The 24,225-nt window shown below is 42.3% G+C and overlaps 1 protein-coding gene across 1 annotated transcript in view; it reads left to right on the top strand.

Moving 5' to 3' along the window:
- The window catches only part of ptprdb (protein tyrosine phosphatase receptor type Db), a 144,337-nt gene that overhangs the window by 28,792 nt on the left and 91,320 nt on the right, over positions 1-24,225 (top strand). The window contains exons 4-5 of the mRNA XM_085776381.1: positions 12,947-13,023; positions 14,346-14,390. The gene's annotated coding sequence lies outside the window, so the exon portion shown is untranslated. The remainder of the gene's footprint in view (positions 1-12,946; positions 13,024-14,345; positions 14,391-24,225) is intronic.

The following is a 24,225-nucleotide window of genomic DNA, read 5'->3' as shown; positions in this document are numbered from 1 at the left end:
ACCTATCTCAGAACTGAGGACAAGCAGAGAACGGTGCCAATCCGCCAAAGAAGTTAAGACATAAAAGGTGCCACAGTTGTAGCTACGAGATTTTACCAAACACAGATGCCATGTTACTGTGGCCCTTAGTGTTTGTTTGGTTTGGTGCCCAAGGTTGTGCAGAACTGTGTGCGTGCGTGTGGGTGTGTGCATGTGCACTTTTGTCTCCAAATGTGTGTGTGTGTACATGATGGCATGTGTCTTCATCTTAGTCTCTGTCTCCTTCCTTGTGTGTGTGTTTGTGTGTGTCTGGTTCCCAGTGTTTGGAGTGGGCTCTGTTGGGACTGAGTGTAGAGCCTCATTAGTGGCTAAGGTTTGGCCTGCACGCTGCTACTGGAGACTCACTTGGGGGCACAAAGTCATATGTTACTCTATTGCTGGCCCATCTGCCTCCATGATCCTCACTTGAGGCTTGATTTTGTGTTTTTTTTCTCTGCACTTGCATCTTTATAAGCAGTGGTAGGCAGTAACTAAGTACACTCACTTAAGTATAGCACTTAAATACAGTCATGAGATTCCTATACCTTAGAGAAATAAGACAATGTTATTCTGTGTTAAACTTAAACTCCATGGGGTGTCATATAGAGCAGGCGCCCCCTTTGCTGCATGTCAATCCCCCTCTCTCTGCCTCCCCATTTCCTGTCTCTCTCACACTTTCGATTAAAGGCAAAACCCCAAAAAATCAACTTAAAAAACAACAACAAAAAAAACGTATACTCCAGGAGGAGTGTACTTTCCACTCAATGATATTTAAATGACTAAATCATTATAACATTTTAAAATACAACAAAATGACTCTGACTCTGTGTCCCCTTTTGGACAACTATCTCCACCAACTCCAACTGTCAATGTGACATTTTTAGCCGTGGAAACAAAAAATATGTTGAAACAAAGTTCATATTAATAGATATTGTGACTGTTTTCACACTTAGTTAAGCAATCCTGCTCGGAGTTTGAAATTATAGTTTCCGCACTTTGGGGAATATAAACAGAGGGTATAATGTTGCCATGGATAGAGCGAGATCTGCAGTGGGCTGCAACTTGAGCTCCATTTCTTTTTTGCCTGTATTTGTTTACATTTGGCCAACTGGCAACATTACAAGTATGCTGAATTAGTTATTAGCCGTTCCGGTCTATATTGCGCCCATGGGTACACAGACAGCAATCAATGGATGAATTTGATACTTAAGTAAACTTGAAAAGTGGAGACTCTCAGGCAGGCAGGCTCTGGGATTATGAGAGAGTTGTTTTAGTATGAATCCTCTTGGATGCTCGGAGAGTGTAAGTCACACTTAGTCTAAAAATATCCGTGTTATGTCTTTCTGCTCAGATTTAACTGAGTTATGACTCAAAGAAGGAGAGGTTTTGAAGGAAATTGCGACAATTAGGTGACTAAAGTACCTTGATTGTCTCCATGAGCTGTGTGTCACGGTCTCTGCTGCAAATGCAGGGCCTGGAGAGGTCTTCCTCACAGTTTGAAAACCTCCATTACAGATTAAACCACCCATACAAAGTACTTGACCGACTGCAAAATTAAAGTACTGCACCAAAAAATAATGATATAGTGTTATGACACTGTCAGGGGCTGCTCTGCATGATAAGTACTTTTACCTTTCAAACTTGAGTACATTTTGTTGCTAATAGCCTATTCTGTCCTTTTTCTTAAGAAAAACATGAAATGCAGGAGTTTTACTTGTAAAGGATGATTGTATAGTACGCTATTACTGTCATTGCAGTAAATGATCTGAATATTATTAGAATTAGTGTTTTTATCCATGTGCATGTGTGTGTATTTTGTGAGGCCATTTAGCTGTCAATCATGTTCAGTGATGAAATGATGAGAAAGAAAAAAAAAAGTCATCTAATGGATCTGGATTTCATGGCATTTTGGGGGCCTGCTTGAATAATTCTGCTTGTTTAAATAACAGAACGTTTCTCACGTTGGCTGGTCATGAATCAAACGTAGAGTGACAAATGAGCAGGGAGGCAGGTGGGCAGATACATCAGATAAATATAGACATACATGGACAGGCAGACTGACCCCTGCTTGAACTGGTCCAGTGCACAGTGTCCCTGTATACGTACAACTGCTCTAAATACTTAAAGTTGTGTAATGTGTCGTGTCTGTGATGAAACCCGTTTACAGTCTAAGCTTTAATAGCCCCACTCAGCGGGAAAAAGGTTAATTATCACATCCTGTTACAGACAGACAGGACACCTCCCTCTGTCAGGCACGCGCACACACACACACACACACACACACTGAGCCACACAAACATGCAGGCTATCAAACCAAACTGTGTGTGTGTGTGTTTGTATCAGTCATATAAAGATGTAATCTAGCATCTGTTTGTCCTCATTTCCCTCATCACTCAATTGAGTCCTTCATTTCTTTTTTTCCCCCTCCACTCACTCTTTCCTCCGTCCCCTACTCCTCCGCCCGCACCTGTGATGGGGCCGATGGCACGCAATTCATTCATGTTGTCGTCTGTCAGGAAGAAACGGACAAAGTCCCCTTGGATCACGTTTCTTCACTTTGATACTACGTGTGAATTTGGCAGGTTCATCACATCTCCTGAAAGAAATAGGGCACAATTCAAAAATGAAATGACAGATGAGTGGACAGAGGTGTTCAGCGGGTGTGAAGCAGTGAAACACTGAAAATGATTGCTGTTGTGTTCGCTGCAAGAAGCCAAACAATTTACAGCAAAAACAAATGAAACTGACAATTCAAAAGGAAACACAAAGTGGAATTTCTTTTCTTTTTTTTTAACTGAACAGCTCCTCCTTAGATCACAAGCCCCTTTATAATATCTCTGCTCTCTTTCATGCCATGTACTCGACTTTTCTATCAACTTTATCTCTCCTCAAACATTCCCATCCTCTCCTGTTACTCCCCATTTACTAAGTACCTCTTATTTCTCATATCCTCCTACTTTCTTGCACATCCACCCCCTACCTGTGTTGTCTCCCATCCACTTCCTCTCTCTCCCTCCATCCTCATTTCATTGCCAGTCTAGACAGCTTCACCAGCAGGTGCTGGGAGAAGTGGAGGAACTAGGGTGAGAAGGAGGGAGAGAGGGAAGGAGCTAAGGGGATAAGGAAGGCTGAGAGAGAACAGAGAGAGATTAATAGATCAAGCGGGGAGGCGTATGATGAAAGTTTAGAAGAGTATGGAGAGGAGAGGAAAGGAAATGAAAGGAAAGGAGAGGGATGGGTCGGGTTAAGGTAGGATTGGAGCAGAGAGGAAAAGGGAGGAGGGGGGTCTGAGTAAATCAGGTAGGTGCTGTGCGGAGTGGAGAGGTGTGGAAGAGGCTATTTTAATGCAGGGCAGAAATCAGGTGACCAAGGTGGGGAGAGAAGGAAGCAGCAAGGAAAACGAGGAAAGGAAGGCGATGGGAGGTGGGGAGCAGAGAGGGGAATGAGGTAAAGAGAAAAGAAATGTGGAGGGAAGGAGGGAGGGGAGGTAAAGAGTTGATGAGGGTGGGGGAGGAGGGGGGGGGCAGGGGAGGGGGTCTGTGGAAGAAGAAAAAGTCCAATGAAAAGGTGGGGGCTATGTGAGAAAGAGTAGGGAGCAAAACGATGGATGGATGGATGGATGGATGGATGGATGGATGGATGGATGGATGGATGGATGGATGGATGGATGGATGGATGGATGGAGCATGTGTAGGAGAGATGACAGGAACAGTGTTGTTGTGCTTTTACGGGAGGACACCGGCTGCAAGGAAGTGAGGTGGGTAATAAGGCCATAGCTCATTCCTGTGGAGGTGTGTGTGTGTGTGTGTGTGTGTGTGTGTGTGTGTGTGTGTGTGTGTGTGTGTGTGTGTGTCTGTGTGTGTCTGTGTGTGCCTGGGTAGCTGAGAGGGAGCAGCCTCTATCCTATTAGTGACTACCTCTCACTGAATGACTTATATGCACCTCGTTTTTCACCAACGGGATGACAGCAGATGCTCAGGAAGAAACAAACACACCCGAGCACACAAACACACACACACACAAACTTGCACGTTCATGCAGCCACAGGAGCGGCGACAGAAGAAATCTACTCCTCCTTCCTGATGTGAAGACAGAATGCCATCAGCACAGAAAACGATGCAGCTTACAAACACGTATCAGATCGTAGAAATAATTAAGAAATTGATTTTACTATGTTTTATATTATGAGATTCCAAGTGAAAAACACAATGTAAATCAAAAATGCAATCAGTTACTTGTTATATATTTGTCATCTAACATTCTGTGACATTACTGCCTTGTTACGCAGCCTAGCTCAGTAACAGCACCTCTAATTAAATTAAAGAGCAATTATGCAAGATTTTTACCTTAATTAAAAACGCTTTCTAGTAATTGAGATGGTTAAATTACTTTTTACAGGGAGAATGGAGGCTCTCTACCTTCCATGTAGCGTCTCTTGGCCGAAAACCAACCTGGTGTCCCAGCTCTCGTCTCTGAGGCACCACGACACAAACACGCCCCGTAATTCGCAACCTCTTGTACATGACAGATGAGACTAAACAAATATACACATTGTAAAACATATATAATACTGTATATCACTTCATCCACCGCTCCATGGATTGCCTTCTCATCAGCTTAGTTAAAACCAAATGTACATGGCCAGGTGGGGGAGGGAGGAGGGTTAAGAGCAAAACAGCAAAAACGTGGCCAAACTTTCATAGTTCCCCTTTAAAGCCTCAGTGATCAAAGGTGACATATTCTGTATCTAACCTGTAGAAACAAATGAGACAATGAGGTTTAGTAATTTGGTTACATTTTGTAAGAAGCCTCAACTGATCATCAAGAGTTTACAAAATGTCCTCCTCCAAACTTCAAGCAATGCTGATTTTTCGGTGAAGGCGACTAACAAGTACGAAAGCTAAGACCACACTATAAGTTAGAAGACAGACTTTGAAATGACTCGTTTTTGGGTACATGCCATCTGCTCATGCCCCTGGAGCACACTGCAGTGGCCTGCCACCCAGACACAAAACTGACATCAACCCTCTATCAAACTCTTTGTAACTTGTCCACAGTGAAAATTACCCCAAAGAGCCCAAAGTCCTGATGTCACATTCGGCATCAACCTCTGGTCGACCAGCTTCTGCCACTCAGTGCTGGAACTAAAGAAATCTCTCATTCAGCATTTCTATCAGAAATCCTTATAGCTCCTTAAGAATTAGCTGGTGTATGAATCGCATGTTGAATTTATTTTAAAGCAACATTGTGGAGTTTCAGCTCAGTGCTTCCACCATCTGGTTGAGAAGCGCTATCATCTGGGGGGCGGGGAGGGGGGGGGTAAAAACAAAACCTTATCAGCCTGCGCATCCAGCGTTTCCCATTAATAAACGACAGTGTTTCCCACACGACGCAACCCGGCTCAGGCTGCAGTGGCAGCACCATTCATCCTATTAACCATTTTTCTACCATTGCAATGAGTCTGGAAACATTATTTTAAGGCTGATAAACTCCGCAATGTTGCTTTAATGCAACTGCCAGCAGTGGTGCATTTGCAGCCATTCTGCCAACAGTTTCTTGACACCAAGTGGGAGACTTGCCGACATCAAACATACCCAATATCTTGGACTCACAAGCAGAGACTGACATGTTTTCTCAGCAGCTTGAAAGTACATTTTAAACAATGTGACACAAACATAATATGATTGGTTATGATCATATCTGTAAAATCTCTCTACTAAAGCAATAAGTTAGAAAAACTAGTTTCTGTCATGTGATGCAAAGGCTTACTGGAAATAGTTTTTATTGAAGTCCTCTCAGTACCAGGAATTTGTAGCTCAAAACACAAAAACATTGTTATTTTCCAAAGAACTTCTGACCTGATCTACTGCCCAGAGAGGCAGAATCTACTGTAACACTGACTCTCTATTGTAGCCGAGCAGCATTAAAAGGATAAGTAGTTGTAATAACAGAACTTCAAATTGTAATCCCTTATGGTACTAGTGCTGAAAAAAGTAATTTAACACTGTTACACATGTATTGCACTGTCAGAACTTGAACTAAATGTGAAACCAGCACTGAATTGATATTCTGTCTGTTGTGGCTCACTCAGGCTGTCCAAGACCAATTATGTTCATAAACACCTCTGGAAAACCACAACCCATTTCAAGCATGGAAACAGATCATCTTCTATTCAGCTAACAACCTTGTACACTTACATAGTGGGTGTCTGAGTGCTGTATAATCAGTCGCTCCAGGGAATTTTTAATTGCAAGATATTTAACAAAATCCCCTGCTATCTTGCAAGGGTTTGCAATTTGGACCAGTCCCCACACTTCTACACCATAAACCTCAAACCCTTTTAATACTCCTAAAACAGCGCAATTGTGTCAGAACAATAAAATCAAAGAAGTCTGGTGGGTATTTAAAAACAATTTCATAATGCATTAAAAGAAAATAGGGCGAAGGAGCGCACCCTCCTAATTGTCTTGTAGTAGTTTTATAGAAAAGACACCAGGAAATCATTTAAAGAGCTAGAAAAGGACTGGTACTTGGTACTGGTAAAATATATAATTGTCTTGATACCGCACACATTCATGCACATAAAAACAGCTTTTCAATCCAGTCTTATCCTGGAAAGTTAAAGTTCATTGTGTAATTTACTATGTCCATGGTGACATTTTCCCTTGACAATGAGGTCTGACCCCGCCAGCTCCTCACCTACCTAGTCCAAGCAAACCTCACCACTAATGGTTTGCAAAAGGGGGATATAAAAATCTATCCCAATAATTTTAGCCATTTTAATTAAATTTATGCATATTCTTCCCTGTGAAGAATTTGGGGCAGCTGTATCAGCGAGAGGGGGGAAGGAAAAGAGAGAGAAAGAGAAAATGGGTCACTTTAGCAGAGGGACTGAGAGGCTTCATTAGGAAGCACGTTGCAGTCGTTCTGTCAGCCATTCTAATTCTGCTCCAGCATTCCCATTCAGCGCTCGTGGGAATCCAATATCAGCCTAACATTTGTGATCTCGTCAAAAGCAAGAAACAAGCAGGAGTCAGGTCGTGCCGGCCTCACCTCCCACCACCTCGGTGACACTCTGCCACCTCTCTCTATTTATCCTGCCTGAATTATCACTCCATCTCGCTCGCCTTGGAGAGAAAAATGTCAGGTGTTTCTAATCCAGAACTTTGCACGTTCTTAGTGAGAAAAGCTGCACGCATTGTCTGCAAGTGAAAGCATTAGGATGTTAGCACTGAGACAATTTGATGTTAACTGTGTGAGGGAATTAGATGTACTGTGTAATTTTGCCTTTCAAAGATGATAGCTGAGCAGATGGAACAAGGCAAAGCTCTATCAGAGTTTCTCCACTTTAGATGCTCTTCCCCCCTCTTATATGTCATTTGCCCTTTCTCATTTGCTATAATTCTCTTTATCTCCGTCTCTCTTTCTCACCCCCATAACACGCGTCCATTTGTCTTGCTTCCCCTCTGTGTTGTAGACACTTTCACTTCATTCGCTCTCTCAGTCATTCGTTCTCTTGGCCCCGAGCACAGTAGCGTCTAATATGTCTTTAAAAGTGGGACACCAGTGAGTAATTTGTTGCACCTACCAAATGATAATTCAAAATTGTCACCATATATCCATGACTACAGGGCCACCCCGAGCACACAATGGCAACCGCTGCTCGGAAGAATAGTCATCGTGATTTCCTCGTCCTTGTAGTGTTAAATAGAATTTCAAAATATGGGATTATTTCACAATGGCATGACACCGTTTCACAGCGGGGATTTTTGTACCTTTTGTGCAAGCTGTGTCATTACGCAGCCATTACATGGAATTTTGTTATGCTGTAGATTTCTCACAGCCACCCTCTGCTGCAGTTTTTTTTTCTTCTTACCAGTAAACATGAAAATAATATCTTTCTTGAATTCAGCCCTTTTCTGTATGCCATTATGTGACAGGAGAAGAAGTTTCAAGTGCTTTAGTCCCTTAAGAGACACAATAGAGCAGATTGTTACTTCAGAACCATGATTTGTGTACACAACGTACAGTACTTAAGGGTTTGAATGCTGTCCTCCATCAATTTAAGGTCGTGTTATTTTGGCGCTTCGTTGTTCAGTCTGAGAAAATAACCCTAGAGATGTTGTCGGGGCTGTCTCGACTTTGACTTGACTTTGAAACTGTGGTGTGGGTTATTTATTAATTGATAAGAATTTAGTGCAAGTCCTTCACCTGTATGGAAGTGCTTTCATGGATTTTGTCACAGCTTCTGAAATATGTGAATGCAGCTTACCATTGATTCTTTTTAGCCACCTGAGGGCAGTGCAACAAGCTGCCACACATTATCACCTGACAAAGTTGATTCGGTGAACATGTTCAAATATAATTTCCTATGTAAACACCTAGTAGGCACAAAACAAAAGTTAGCATTTATCAAGATTGGTGGTTTCAGCCAATGGAAGTCTTCTGTTCTTTATTCATTACATTCTTTATTTAAACAGGTATTCTTGTTCAGATTGTGATCTCAGAGGGACCTGTGCACAAGAATAAACATATGCAGCTTAAATATGAACAGAGGCAGAAAATTCACTCACAGACTTGAGTGCAGTCTTTTAGAAGTCTCCTGTGAAAATAGAGATTTCCGTTTCAAGGTTTTCTGCAGACTATTCCAATTGTAAGGAACATAGTACTTCAATCTAGTTCTCCCAAGTTCAGTTTGAACATCGGGTTCAGCAAATGTTGAAATACCCTGTGATCTGACGTTGGACCTGCTGTGTTTATATGAGATCAGAGAGTACAGATAATGCGGCAGATTTTTGCAATAAACCCTTCCACATAAATAACATCCAATGCGATTTCCCTCTGTCAGCTGCAGAGGACCAGCCCACCTTTTTCATTTTCACAAGCTGCTGTGGAGAGGGAGAGAGGAATTCATCCAAAGAACTGTCATATACTGAGTCAGGATCCTTTAAAGTGACGTGAGAGACATGCATATGTATGTCACCATAGTCAAGAGCTGACAGAATTGCAGATTACACACTGATATTCTGATTAGCAAAAGAGAGACATGATTTGTTTCCGTTAGCCATTTGCTTCATGACCTTCAGTTTTCAGTTTTCTTCTAGTTCTTTAGTTTTGGTCGGCACTAAATCCTGGCTGCTAAATGCTCCAGTATGTCACTAACATTGTTGTTAGCGTACAGTGTGTTGACTGTGAGCCTGAACCAAAATAGTGAAGTTATTTTTCTTTTGAATTGTACAATTGCCAATAATTTACATTTGAACCAATTCAGCTGTGGTAACAAAGAAGCCCTAACCACCTAACGCCACGATCATACCTAAGTTCATGTGCTGCCTGACAGCTGCAGGCTTGCATGAGAACAGCTGTTTTCATACAGTATTTGAGGGTCTGCGTGAAAACCACTTGACACTAAGAAGAGGAGCAGAATAACAAAAACAGAATACTGACAACTCTATTATATCAAGATAAACTGAGGGTCAGGGCGTCTCGTACAGTGCATACAGTTGGGCTAATTTAACATCCAGTATGCTTTCTGTTCTCTCTCTCCATACGTGTGTGTGTGTGTTTTTTATTTTATTTTTTTTGCATATTTCTGCCATTGTTCTCATTCAGTGTTATGAATAAATGTCTTCTCAACAATTCCAATAGAGACATGAGATTTAAAACACATCTCTTTGGTTAAGACTTTTGCGTTTGGTTAAATTAAATCAACACGCAGAGGCACCCTAGGGCATTGTAATCTGAATTGACTCAAAATGCCAGATGTAGCTGTTTTCATCCTACTTTAGGTTTTTAAGTCAAGCTTCTGTTTTTTTAAATGCATTTTAGGAGTAAAATGTGACTTGAAGTTCTGTCCTCTGTGTGCCTCTTCACTTGCACTCAGTTATCTTGCAGTCTCACTTGCAGTAAATGTACATATTCGACGGGTTGGAAAAGAAAAATCCTTCCACCAGCAGCCGCGCTCAGTCTCGAGGAGGTCACTCGAGAAGGCACACTTGAATTATGCAGCCGTTTGTGCATCATGTCTCCTCTCCAAATGCTTAATCAGCCATGTAGAGGCAGATTAGATGCCTATCCCTTTGTGTAAACTCCTAAACGTTAGATATTCGCATAGACTCTGTAAACAAGTACAAGTTGTTTACACAGAGCTGTGTCATTCTGAGGGTCCCTGTTGCCAACCTGACCTGCAATAACCTCCTCAAGCAATTTGGGCAAGCTTTGATCACTGCTGCGTATGTACCTCGAAAGAGTAAACATGTTTACAAGGTTAATTTTGCTGCTGAAATATACATTTATAGAAAATTGTACTTCTGATGAGCATTTGATCTGAAAATGATTCACACTGGAATGCCAGTCAAGACAGAAGGTGCAGCGAGATGAAGTTTGTAGATAATCTATCAGTGTCATCATGGTACGTACATTGTACTGCATGACTCTACATTCCATAAGTAGTACTTAAAGAGACTGCAATCGGATGCGGACTCTAGATGCCCACTCTGCCGCCCTGCTTACCCACTTGCCTTGATGATGAGTCCAGTTGACAGAAACCTAAGAAGAGTGTTTCGCACATGCTGAGTGAAGTCAAACCAAAGTAAACCAAGTTCCACTGAGCTGCCCTGGTTAAGGTTAGACATAAAAAAATTATCTGGGCCAGTGCTGTGCAGATCGGCGCAGAAGTAGTTTGGTTCATGGTGTGATCAGGGTATGCGAAAGTGCTTCTGTGACCTAAATAATATGCCATTTTGCCCCGGAATCCTCCCCGCCATCAGCAGAAGCCTGCGAGGTGATGTCCGCACGACGCAACTCCAGTTGAATTCACTTCAAATCACTATCAACATTTTTAACTCTCGCTGAATAGTCACTTCAGCCATCAACATAAAAGGGATTCAAAGGCTGCTCTGAAGGGCTCCCATGAGAGTCCTTGCAGAGATTCAAAGCAACTAAAAGGGTTTGCAGACAGGCTTTCACCATGGGTGCCACTTTATCACACAAAATCTGGGAGGAAACTACAGTAATGCCACGTCCTCCAAAACAGGATAAACACAGCTTCTCTCAGCTTATTGTGCAAGAGCTGTAAACTGAAATTGCTTGCGCCAACGTGAGCTTTCCAAATGATCTAGTTTCCAAACACTTCCTCTCCAGCACAAGGCTGCATGAGGCTTTAATTACTTCTGCTGGGCCAGCACAGGTGAGGCACATTCTCACTAACAAGGTGGTTTCCAACCAGGGAGCACTGAAACCCAACAGCAAAACAACATGATGGAGAGGAAAACCGGCGCCCGCAATAAAGGGTAACCGATGCTTATAATAATCCTCCACCCAACTGATTTCACCAGCCATTGTCAGATCGTTACAGAAGAAACATGGTGCAAGTGGAGGAATCCAGCGTGGAATGTGTCATCGGCTGAAAATAAGGTGTGAACTAGTTTTCACATATGGCGCACATACACATTTTCCACAGTGCAAATATAGCATATGTAAGCTACGAAGGCATCAGTGAAATCTACAAGACGTCTCAGGCAGATCGTCAGAGCCCGGCAAAGATGCTGCTCCTTCAGTTTCATCTTTTTTCTTTTTTTTTTTATTATTCCACTGAGTGGGGTCTTTCCATTTTGACCAGGGAACACTGGATGCCGTCAAGGAAGGCAGCAGTAATGACATATGTCCTAGTTTTCATTTGCAATTAAATTGCTCGTGATCTTAACGCCATCAGATCCTGCAGTTAATATATGCTGCCATCATCGTCTCTGCCCTTATTTAGTAAGTCGGTCAGCAGCACAAACACAGGAATGGTGTAACAGCACAGACAAGTGGCGGCTTTTCTCCATGGCACCTTGCTCCGTCTGCCAATGACGGAATCATTCTCACCATCTCAACAGTGCCAATAGTAAACTAATCCCTATGTTATTTTTGCTGTATTATATCATGACTGACTCCTCACAGCTTGATGCAAAGTGGGGGCTTACAATAAGAATTAGAGTATGTCATCACTGCTTGGATTGGATATGCTTTCTTTTTCTAAATTTAAAAGAAGTAAAAAAAAAAAAGAACCGCTGTATAACAGTGGCTGACTCACAGCATTACTGCAGAAGGTTGTTTGTTTGAGGCCTCACAGTTCAACTGAGGATGGAGTTCATAAGGAAAATAACAGCAACTGCCTGTGATCCTTTGAGAGCCATCCTTATTTCACTCCACCAGCGAAGAGATGTTCTGTTTTGCTACGACCTGGTGTGCTCTGCTGCACTCCATAGATGGCAGAAGAATTTAGGATGTAATGACACAGGATCACGGCAGTCTGCAGAATGTGGAAGAGTAACATCAGGATGTGTACGTGTGTGTGCATATGGGCTATCTATACATACGTACATGCCTGCTTATAGATATATATGTATCTCTCTGGTAGTGTTTCACACACCTCTGTGCCAGTGTTCACATGTGTCCTAATGCAACCCCTTTGATCTGTCAGAGTGTATACTTATCATACTGAGGTGCTGCATGCTTTTCCCACTCCAGCTTTTCAATCCCTCATCCCTCACATCCCTGTACGGCTTGTAAGTAGCTGGCATGGAAGCCTTAAAAGCCTTAAAAGCCAAACCCCACCGCACCCCTGCCCCCGTATAGGAGTTGAGCCGGGACTGTCCATTTAACCCGACCTGCTTTTGGAACAACTCTGTTGCAGCAGTTGAACTCAGTGAGCACATGGGAAGCTGCAGTCTGAATGATATAAACACAGACACACACAACAATGCAAAGGCACGTTCTAGCAGCCACAAACAGGAGTAACTTAGCTGAAAGCCAGAGTTGGCTTTAAGAGCATTGAGTTCTGAAAGGCTAAGACTCTGTTCCTAATCCCTTTCCTACTTTTCCTCTTCCCTTCCCCTCCCTTCCCTCTTTACTTTTTCTCCGTATCCCTTCTTCTCTCTTGCAGGAGAATTCTGGGGAGATTTTCTTACTCTTTCGTTCCTCAAGGATGAAGCAGCATGGTGGACCTATGAACTGAGCCAGGTAGGCACTGATTATCACGATGACCTTCAAACAGACACATGCTCCCACACCTATACAACCTTCACTGCCTGTCAAAAGCAGATGTGTTTTGTGTATCGTTTATATTGCTAAAGGGCCCTGCCATGTCCACTGAGAGAGAAACAGAGAGGTAGTACAGACAGAAGGAGAAAGCAGTTGGATCTTACCTAAGATAAAGAGAATGAAGGAAGCAGAGATAGAGAGAGAGAGAGAGAGAGAGGCTCATCCTCGGGGACAGAAAGAGCGAGTTAAGACTCTGTCGACAGGATGAAAGTTTAACCAAACATCGGCTCCCCACAGGAGTGGCAAATCTGCTGCCGTCGCACTGGACATAGTGAAGGAAAGACATGCAAAGAGACAGACTGGCAGACAGGACAAGACAGAGCGGTGATCCCCAGCTGTTTTAAAAACGCTGCCTCTGATACATTATTGAATATGCAGCTCTCCAACGCATCGCTGAGCTTTCCTCTCATGTTAGCGCTCAAGTTCGCATAGCGTCACCATTCTAAATATAAAGCATTCACTCACCCCCTCTTTGGTTTGTTAAAAGATGCAGAGGCTGCACGTAGGCTGTGTGTGTGTGTGTGTGTGTGTGTAGGCTGTGCGTGTGTGTTTGTTCTGAGTGGCACTTTTCCTTTTCAGATGTTGGCTGGAGTTTGAGTTGAGTTTGTGTCTGTGACTCATTTTGGTAGCAAGCCTCTCCAAACTTCAAAAAACCAAAATAGATTTCATCAAACTCTTTGAAAGTATTGTTAGATGATGCACAGAGTACACTGAGCCCAGTGTGGTGCTTCACTGGGAGTTGCATGTACTGTACAGCAAAAGAAGTCAGATGTTATCAAGGGGATTGATTTTGAATCAGACAGGGTGTGAAATACTGCCGGTCTGTCTGTCTGGTGCAGCAGGAACTTACTTTTGCACACCTCAGACACCCCTTCCCTTTTCCAAGTCTCTCTCTCTCTCAGGTGTATCAGTCGTGCATGGGTGAATTCTCTGAGGTCAGCATCCTGGGTGTTTTTGTCGGTGAAGTAACCAGGTGTGGTCTACAGGTGGCAGCAGAGCAGCATACCCAGCAGGCATGCTTCTGTAGCATACTTGATTGGCCCATTTTTACCAGCAAATCCCTGAGTAGGCCTCCCTTCATTTATCTCTCTTGTCTCATCCAAGACAGGTTTTCAAGCAAATGATTCTTCCTGGCCAAGGAAAACAGTGGAGAAAAAAAAGATCAATATGTTTTTTTTGTTGATAGATCAAGTGTTCAGACAGTTCAAAAACATGAAAAATCTTGTCCTCTTCTGTTTCAGCTCCCACTTTTTAACTTCATGTTCCAGGATGAACCATGAACAAAGGTAAGAAAGTCTTCTATAGCCTGACCTTATTTCACTGTGTGTGAGTGTGATGTTTTCCTATCCGTCTGTATGGATGCAGTGACATCTGGGTCCAAGCGCTGCAGGGGGCGCATGAGTGTACGTAGTTGTATACATGTTTAAGGGTGTGTGTGTTTTCTGACAGATGTTGTAATGACATGATTAGCCCTCTGGCTGCCAGTCTCTCTGTGTGAGGTTGCTATAGTGACTGAAGGTTGAGTGTTGGGGAGGCCAAAGTAGAATATGAGGGTGCCGAGGACAAGGAGAGGGGGTGGAATAGGAAATGAAGTGCCTGGCGCCTCTGGCCTGTGAGTGTGTGTGTGTCTGTTGCTGTTTTTGTGTGTACGAGTGGGTGAGTGGGTGTGTTTGTGTGACGTTAATGTCTGTTTGTTTGTGTATCTGTACACAGACCGCAGCATTGAAGAGACACTTGTGTGTAATTGAGAATTTGATCTTTTTTTGTGGGGGTGTTGGTCAGGATAACTTAACACTTAAGTAACTCAAACACAGTCAATCATGTGCACACACAGACACACATTCAGACTGTGAGTGTGACTGAGACAGGGATCCTGTGATGGCTAGCATGTGGGCTGAGGGTAACCCTCTCTGCCTCACAGGCCAACACCACGAGTGTCGCACTTTGTATCACTTATCACTTAAATGAACGCATCAGTGCAGCCGTTGTGTAAACTGGTACGCGCTAGAGGAATGCCCTCTGCCTTTGTGAGCAGAGGACCTGTAGACAGTGTGGTTTGATGCACCAGGCAGTGTTGCACTCTAACTTCAGGTTGCTCATCATTCATGTTTCTGTTATGAGGAGGACGTTATGAGCCCGAGGGGTCAAGACCCTCACGAGAGGTTGCAAGATAAATCTGAGAAAGAGTGCCCAAGATTATTGAGAGGATTTGTTACAAAATGTATTTTCTGTAGTGTTTGCTTATCTTTTGTGTCATACCTAAAGGTCTTACAAGCCTTCCAAATGCTCATAAATCAGACATGACTTGCAGATTTGTTTATCCGGCTTGTTTACATCAATCAACTTCATTCAGTATTTCTCTCTTGGTACCGATTGCAGTATCTCAGCTCAGGCTATCTGATGGTACTGAGAGTACTGATGCAACACCACCATTCTCCTTCAATCTACAACTGTATATACTGTACCTCACTCTGTGTAACTCATCTGAGTCATTTTTCTGCAAGGCAACTTGCTGTGGCAGTAAAGACCATGTCAGTGGTCCACTGTGACAGAGTGAATGTGACAGATAGCAGGAGGAGCACAGGATTTTTATCATGATATTTACAGAGAAGCTGCATTCAGCATGGATTGGTAGAACTGGAGTTAATCTATTTGTTAAGTATTTTGATGCAGCATATTGAATAGTGCATCTTTATTTGTCTGTCCTCTCATGTTGACACCTGGAACCACTGGTATCTATCTATTTATTACAGAAAAATGCTTTTGTTGCCTTCTTATTCATATGTAAATATAATAGTGTCTAGATAATCAGCTTGGAAGTAAAATAATCCACCTAATGCTTTCATCAGTACATCGTTATTATGAAAAGTGATTTTTTTCCCTTTTTGATTATAAAGCAGGTGTAGGTGCTACAGAAATACTGTGATAGTATCAGAGAGCTCAGTCCACAGAGACATGCACACAGCCATTCAGGAACCTTGCCTTAAAAGAAGCAGTCAGGACTTCCATAAATTGTGTTGTCACAACAAAACGTCACTGCCCTCAGCTGTGCCCCCAGCACAGTCCAGCCCTTCAAGATTTGGTGTTTGCCTGAAATCGGTTATATTTTTAATCACTCTATTAATGACTCTGGAGCTTTTAATCTTGTTGACTCTGTTCTTCTACCGATCTTTACTTTTATCATGCTATTTTAAGTGTTTTGTATGCTGCTGTCACTTGGACTGAAAACTCTTAGTATTGCTGTGTGTGTGTGTGTGTGTGTGTGTGTGGGTGGGTGGGTGGGTGTGTGACGTGTGTGCGTGTGTGCGTGTGTGGGTGTGTGTGTGTGTTCGCGTGTATGTGTGTGGACTGCAAACCTGTTTACTCACAATTAAGGGATGATATTCATTGCCTTGACTTGGATCTCTGAAAAAACGATTACCTGTTTAATGGCCTTTTCTGTCTAGCTGTTGCCTAAGCATACTTCATACACGCAGTCTTCCACTCTTGCTGTCTCAGCTGCCCAATCACCCAACTACCTGGTGCCCCAGATGGCCTCACACAGGCCCCCCTGGCTGGTCTGGACGCACATTGGCAGCGCACTGGTCCACCTGGAGGGTTGAGTAGCACTGGAGGCTGGGAGGGTGGCTCTGCCAGCTCTGCATTGGACCACAGTGCTGCAACATTGCAGCCGGTCATCCCAAACCCACCAGATGATCCAGTGATTTTCACTGGAACCTGGCCTACGGCTCCGGGGTAAAGCTCCACACTAGATGAAGTTGGAGCGTTTTAGTCCAAATGTCTGTTTGCTCATTTCAGCACTGACCATTGCCATTTGCATTTCCAGTGACTTTTGCCAAACCATAGTGGTCAGCTACAGTGGGCTCACCTGTGATTTGACCAGGGTGTGCATCAATCAGATAATGGTCAGCCAATCAGAACAGAGGTTCTGAGTTGTGCTTCTGATTGGCTGACTTAGCTCTTAAAAGAAGTGTCAGAGGAGAAGCAAAACTAAACTGAGATGGGTTTGGGCACTTCATACCATAAATATCTTTTCTTATAAATGTCAAAATAAAACCCTGCAAACGTTTAAAATTTGGACAGATAAAACACATTTTCTGTGCTGTTTGATTGGCACATTCATTTATTTGCCCTTCTAACTTATTGTTGTTATGGTAGTGCTACTGTAAGAAAAAAAAAAGTGTCAGTTTATTGAGAATTTCGTGAAATTAGAGTAAAGGCAAGTGTTTCAATGTAAAGCAAGATGAGAAAAGACAGGATTATTAAAAGAAATAAGCAGGTGCATTAAATGTTACATTTATATCACTGAGGTAAAAAACAAACTGTCAGAATTAGTTGATGTATTACCAGGGGGCCACCTTGACTGATCTCATTTTACTTAACAACTTAAAGCAACCCCTCGGCTCTGCCACCAGTACAAACAGTACAGCAGCCTATCTTCATGCTTGTCTCCTGTATCTCAGTGTGCAGCCTTCTGTGTATAATAGTCATTGTGAAAGATATAATGTGCTGTACCATACAGGGCTGGCTTCACACAGGGATTACACCTAGATGATTCTTCAATAGAGAATTTAGTCTCGGGTAGCCGAGCTTAATCCGCGCCTGTGGAAGCGGACCACAGTGCTGTGGAGCCATGGCCAGATATGACAGAGAACAGAGAGCAGCCAGATTAGTTCATACTAGAAAGGGGGCTGAGCTTGAAGCTGCTTGACAGAGCGTCTTTTGACAGCTCCTCCCAAATCTCTCCACTCTCTCTAATGTCATCTGAGGGGAACATAATTGTTCCCCTTTCTGTCTTTTTGACTGTGTCCCACACTGTCCCTGTCTCTGTGTGTGAGGTGAGTATGAGAAAAAGACTGAGAAAGAGAGTGTGTGTGTGTGTGTGTGTGTGTGTGTGTGTGTGTGTGTGTGTGTGTGTGTGTGTGTGTGTGTGTGTGTGTGTGTGTGCGTGCGCACGTGTGTATGTGTGTCTTATCGCTTCATTAGGCTGTAGATTTCTGGGTCATTCGTAGCCTTGTTCCCTCTGTCTCAGATGCTGTAATTACCCTCACGTGAGTCACATCTGATAATTGGGATGGTCTGAAAAGGACTTAGTCGCACACACATACTGTGCACGCCTACACATGTGACACATGCACACATACACACACACACACATCAGTCATTAGTGGAGAGCTTAACATACAGTACAGAGCTAATGGGATTATCATTGCTGAGGGTCCCACTCATCAACCTCTTATTCCTCTCTCCATTCATCATCAAGTACCATTCTTAAACACTGAGAAGACATTATCTCTTTCTTTCTTTCTTTCTTTCTTTCTTTCTTTCTTTCTTTCTTTCTTTCTTTCTTACACTACATAATGTCCTAGATCAAGAAATACGGTATAGCTACTGTACTATTATTGCCAGAAATACTGTGATTCACTTTTATCTCTGGTTGAAAGTTTCAATCCTGTTGAAGCCTGTGCACCTGCAAACTCACCCAACAGTGATGCCACAGGTTACTGGAGTGCATCTGTGCATCACATCAACAGTGTGAAGTTAAACCAGTGGAGATTTGTATAAATAACATGTTCACAGTAGTCTACACGATCAGAGTCCGCGACCAGGTGACCTCTTATGATGAAGTTGTTTAGTGCAATCCACGGATGTACCCACTGTGATCTGCTCAGCTGGAGTGTGTTTGTTTTTCTGTAGACCTGGAGTCATGACATTGTCCAGTTATTCACAAAAAAAAGTCAGAGTCAATTTTGTATGAAATATATTTTTCTTCTTTTAGAAATATTTAATCCCATCATCTTTAACTTTTGGTGTCTCACAAGGCTCCCGACCTTCAGGTTGGTCGGGAGCCATTGGTCAACTGTCGTGTTACGTGTTGTAAAGAAAAAGACATAAGTTGAATTTTGGTGTAAGAAAAAGATTAGAAATAGTGGCTAGAAGAGAAAAACTCAAACAGTTCGAAGAGCAAACAGTTAATAAAGAACATAATTCTGAACTGGTCAAGAAGCCTGACGATGATGTAGAAGCATCTCCATATTTGTAATAACCTAATCAAAAAAGAGAGGAATTGTTAAAAAAGTAACTTTGATTTGCTGTTCTGCTGCTTTATCCTGTAGTTGCACAGCCATATTCACCTCTCTCCATCTCAAACCACTTTCTGCCCTCTCTCCCATCATCACTGCACCCATTTCATCAGCTCATTTATAAGTAATATTACCCATAACCATTCAATTTTCAGTGTGTTTACTCTGTTGACTGAAATGGTAATGGAGATATTGACGGTGAAGTGCAGAGTGATTCTGTCCAGGCCATTGTGTTGAGTGGTTCGATGGAGAGGATTGGATGACTGGAGGGTTATCTATGGTATTACATATAGTGTGGAAGGCGTGGGAAAGAGAGGCCCTCTGAAAGGCAAAAGCTTAAATACCATGCCTCACATACACAGACATAGAGAGACAACTCACATAAACACACACTCACAGATACACGCACTGATACACACACAGGCAGTGGATTAGGATAGGGATTATGGAAGCATAGCTGTAAAACAGGCAGAGACAGATCAGTGTCATACTTCATAAACACACACACACTGGATATGTATTAAGAATGTACAGTAAGATGGATTTATTCTGAGGTGGATGGTTTGATGACTTAGGTTCATGCGTCGTGACTGAGCATTATTCCATCTTGAATAGGAAGACGGTTCAACAGGGCAGAAAAGAAGCTTTAACAATCAATTATTGGACCAGAAAGCTCCTGAGATTTCATGTCTAGTGTGGGAAGCATTGTATCTTTTTTTTCTTCTATTGAGTGACCTTGAAAGAGAACTACAAAAATGTGTAAAATGATGTGGGTAAAATTTTTGTCTTTTATCCTAAATCTAATCTACCGTAATACACAAGACATGAAAACCTTAACACTTTGGCACACACTAAGCAAACAGTTTTTGACAAATGGTGAGACAACCAAGTTAGTTTTACCTATTTTGGCAGATCCTTCTACAAAGGGAGCAAGATTCAGTAAAATTTGTTAAAGGCTAAGTTGTGCTTTCCAAACTCTGCAAAATCTGGAAGTCCAGCAGATATACTGTACCTGCAGCTTTTTATATAAACCAAATGTTATTAACCTAAATATTATTATGCATGCTAACATGCTCACAGTTACAATGCTACCATGCTGATATTAATTGATTGAAATTGTGACTTAACGGTTCACAAATTCTAAATTAGAAATATTTATGATTTATCCAATAGTCGTCCAACCAATCCCCTTGCATTAATTGAAAAGTACCTAGGATTTATCCTGCTGAATAACGTCATGTCATCTGCATACAATTTGGTGGCCGTCCATCCAATATTTATTTTGATATTTCAGCCTGGACTAAAATGGTAGAACCGACACAACTATCCCCAGAAAGAAAGGTCTATCGACATTACAGCAGAAAGAACATCATCAGATCAGCAGAAGTGACCACGATGGCTGGACCATCAGGCCTCAAGCTTGTGCTAAGATTGATTCCCCTCCAACAAAAATATGGAAGACAAAAAAATGTTGTAAACACGATTTAGTTTTGGTAAGGCTGAACATCTTACCAAGGAGAGGGAATAATGCAGGGTATTCCTCGAGGCTTCATTTCCAATTTTAACCCTTTAATTGATAGAACAGTTGAGGGAGACAGGAGAATGACATGCAGCAAGCGGTCACCGGGGGAATGGGGCAGCTACTCATCCCAGTGAGCTATACGGCGCCCCTACTTATAACAATACATTAAAGGTACAAATCACCAAAATAGCGTGACACTTATTATCAGTTTTATGTGTTTAGAATTCAAAGCATCTGAAATTTTTCCTCATTTCAACTTTGGCCATCTTTAAAAGATGGTGGTGACCTTCCAACACTAACAAATCATGTTTTTAAAACTTTCAGCAGAAACTTTTCTTTCTTTCTTTGACTGAGGATAATCACTGGACTCATTGTCAACAATTCTCGTTTCTTTGGTAAATTAAAAATGTTCACTGCGAGGTCTGAGGTTGTTTGTAATTTTCGAATGCATTGAGCAACTCATACACAACCCCAAAAAAATCAACATTGTATTATTTTGGCTGCAAAAAGGATAATTCAAAACCAGGTCAAAAGATAAGGGTGAATTGACTTTTCTAAACACCAGGAAATTATTTTGTGATTCTTCTTTGATGTGTCTGTTGTTTAAAAATTAGCCAGTAAGTGGAATAAATAGTGGAATATCAGATTTGGTAAGATTTCTAACCACTGCCTTGAAAATTGAACTGACTGCCATTTCTACCCCCTCTTCATTAGACTCTATTCAAACTCTGCTCGGCAAAAACAAATTAATTCTATATCTTCGACTGAAAAATGGTTAATTTTCCACCTCTAATTATCATGAGCTTTCTGCCATCACTGCGGTCAGATTAGCTTCCTTAACAGCTAAGGGGCTTTCTAACTAACTGTAACCCATATCGTAAAGCTGAGCGCAGTGAACACGTACATGCACACCCACATTATGAGAAAATGAGAGGGAACAATTCACCTCTTTACTACTTGCCTTGTTAATTTGACCAAATTGCCCAATCGATGAAAGCGATGCACTGCTGTGAATCAGGGCAGACATCACGGCACATGGGCCCTATACCGTGTCTCCTCGCAGCTGAAATGCAAAAAGTGACACTTGTCATATAGGGTTTCAAAAACTGGCCACAGCTCGATCACATGCTGCTCATATGATGGAGCTCTAGTCAAACACCGACTGAGTGCCTCAATCTGTGGCCGTCTATGCTCCGGCCCTGCTGCATCAGACATGTCTTGGTCACCAGACATCTGTCATCAGCACACAGCTCACTGGAGGTCTGTGGCTCCCTGTGATCCCATCTTTTCTACAACTGTCAAATATAATTATCAATCTCTCCTTCGCTTCCTTTTATATTCACTCTGCATATTTCTGCCTTGCCTCCTCTCGCCCTCCTCCTCCTCCTCCTCTACATTTCTCCTGTCTTCTTTCAGCATGCTGAAATATATAACTAGCAATTTGCCAATCTCTCCCACTATGACATGCACGCACACACATACATGCACATATGCACATGCACACACACACAGACACATGCAGAGGCATCCAGCCCGCAAGATCTGCTGTGGTGCATAATGACAGATAATTGGCTATTGTGGGTTTGCCCTCGGCAGCAGGAACCAATCACAGTGACAGCCACTTTTCCGTGACCCGTGTGTGTGTTCGCATGAGTGTGTGCACGCGCAAGTGAGCATTAGTATCTGAATGTGTGTGAAGGACTGATTGTATTTTACTTTGCCGTCTGCCTTTGTTGCTCTGTGTATAGACGTAATTGCTAGTCAAGCGCGTACAGTACGTTACTGACAGCTCTCTTTGTAATTTATATCTCTGTCATTGCAGCATTTATGTAAACATAAATAAGCTATTCAACTGTACTGGAGACGTCTCATTGTGTGTGCATTAGTGCGCACATAGAAGATGAATACTCACTGCTGTCCCTAACATTTTACTGAATTATGATGTGTCCATTTGTACAATCTCTATGCATTTGCGCTGACATTTCAGGTCTATACAGGTGTTGCCTCCATAAAACGTCCTTATTTTGTACAAATTACCTCTTAGTGCTTCAATTTGATGTTTTCACCCTTCTGGAAGATCCACAGCTCTCAATGTACAATGCCGCCTGGCCCTGCTTCTCTAATGTGATGGTGCTGGTTAGCGTGTCATTCCTCCCTCTTTTTGATGGAGTCAGCAGTCCTGGGTAATGATCTGTCTGCTTGCTGTTTGTATGGAACCTGTTGACTCTGGTTTAGACTGATCAGAATAGTGATTTTTCTTTCTTTTCTTTTTTTTTTTTTATCTGTAAAATAATCTTGACGTGTCCTTTCACACTGGGATGAATTGCAGCCAACATTATCAGCTTCTGCCTCTGAAATAACAGCCACAGAGCAAGTGGAGCATGTCTCTCTCTCCTTCTTTTTTTTACCTGCTTTTTCATTCTTTCCTTTTATCATTTGCTCATTCATCCCTCGCTCTTGTATTCTCTCTCTGCCACTTCCTGCTCTCTCTGTGTTTTTCCTCCTCTTTTCTCTCTCTCCCCCTGTTTGCAGCGATTCTCATTTCCGCTCTTTCAATAGTAGAGAGTAATATGGAGTGCTCATCCAACCCATGCACACAGACTAAATGAGATCCTGTGTGTGTGCGTGAGATGTGTGCGCACAGCTCTGACTCTGTAAATATGATCTTTTCTGCACCGCTAATACGTGGTACCATGAAAAAAATTGTGCGCACTTGCCTGCGTGTGTGTGTGTGTGAAGGAGGAGTTGTGTACTTCATCATACCAGCCAGCTCAATATTCCCAAATGCAATTTCCTCAATGTGAAAAGAGCAGCCTGGATGTTCATCATCCTATACTCCCCTCTTAGTGTTCAATAAAAGCTGCTTTAAGACTGCTCTGCTGCTCTGCCTCGTGTTTTCCTTTCTTCTTTTTTTTCTCTTTCCTGTCACTCTCTGATTTTCACTCTGTCTGACTCTGCATATACACCCACTCATGCAAACACATACACACACACACACTCCGCAGAGTCATACCTTCCTGCATTTTGTGGAACATAGCCGATCCATCTCCTGTGCATGATTAAAGTGCATATCACATAATGTTCCCTGTGTGTTTCTTTGTAATGCTGCTTAACATTCTAAGCCTATAACATGTAATTCATCCCAACTCAGCTCATCTGTGTTGTGTCTGTAAAAATCAATTCCTGCAATGGAGATTTTAACCATTATAGATGCACCTCTTTTTAATACCAGTACCATTCAATACTGAATCTGGTAAATTGATCAACTCCTGATTCTAAAAGATCAGAATTTCCCTTTTTTACCCTGCAGCTTAGCTGGACAAAGACTGCTATTGTCGGAGCCAAATCAACATTATTTACAACAGGGGTCAAAAAGACTCAATCAGTGCCTTTGAACACCTGAATAGCAAAGAAATCCTGAAAGAAAGACAGAACGGTTTAGGTATGTGTAGAGTGAACTACGACAAAAAAAGGCGTTTTATCCTTGCTTATGCTTGTATTATAATCCAGGTGTAC

Source organism: Trachurus japonicus, chromosome 1 (genome assembly GCF_045865225.1).
Source record: "Trachurus japonicus isolate A0001 chromosome 1, Traja_1.0".
Classification (NCBI taxonomy): domain Eukaryota; kingdom Metazoa; phylum Chordata; class Actinopteri; order Carangiformes; family Carangidae; genus Trachurus; species Trachurus japonicus.
The sequence above is the reverse complement of the archived record's forward strand: the minus strand, read 5'-3'. Positions and strand labels throughout refer to the sequence as shown.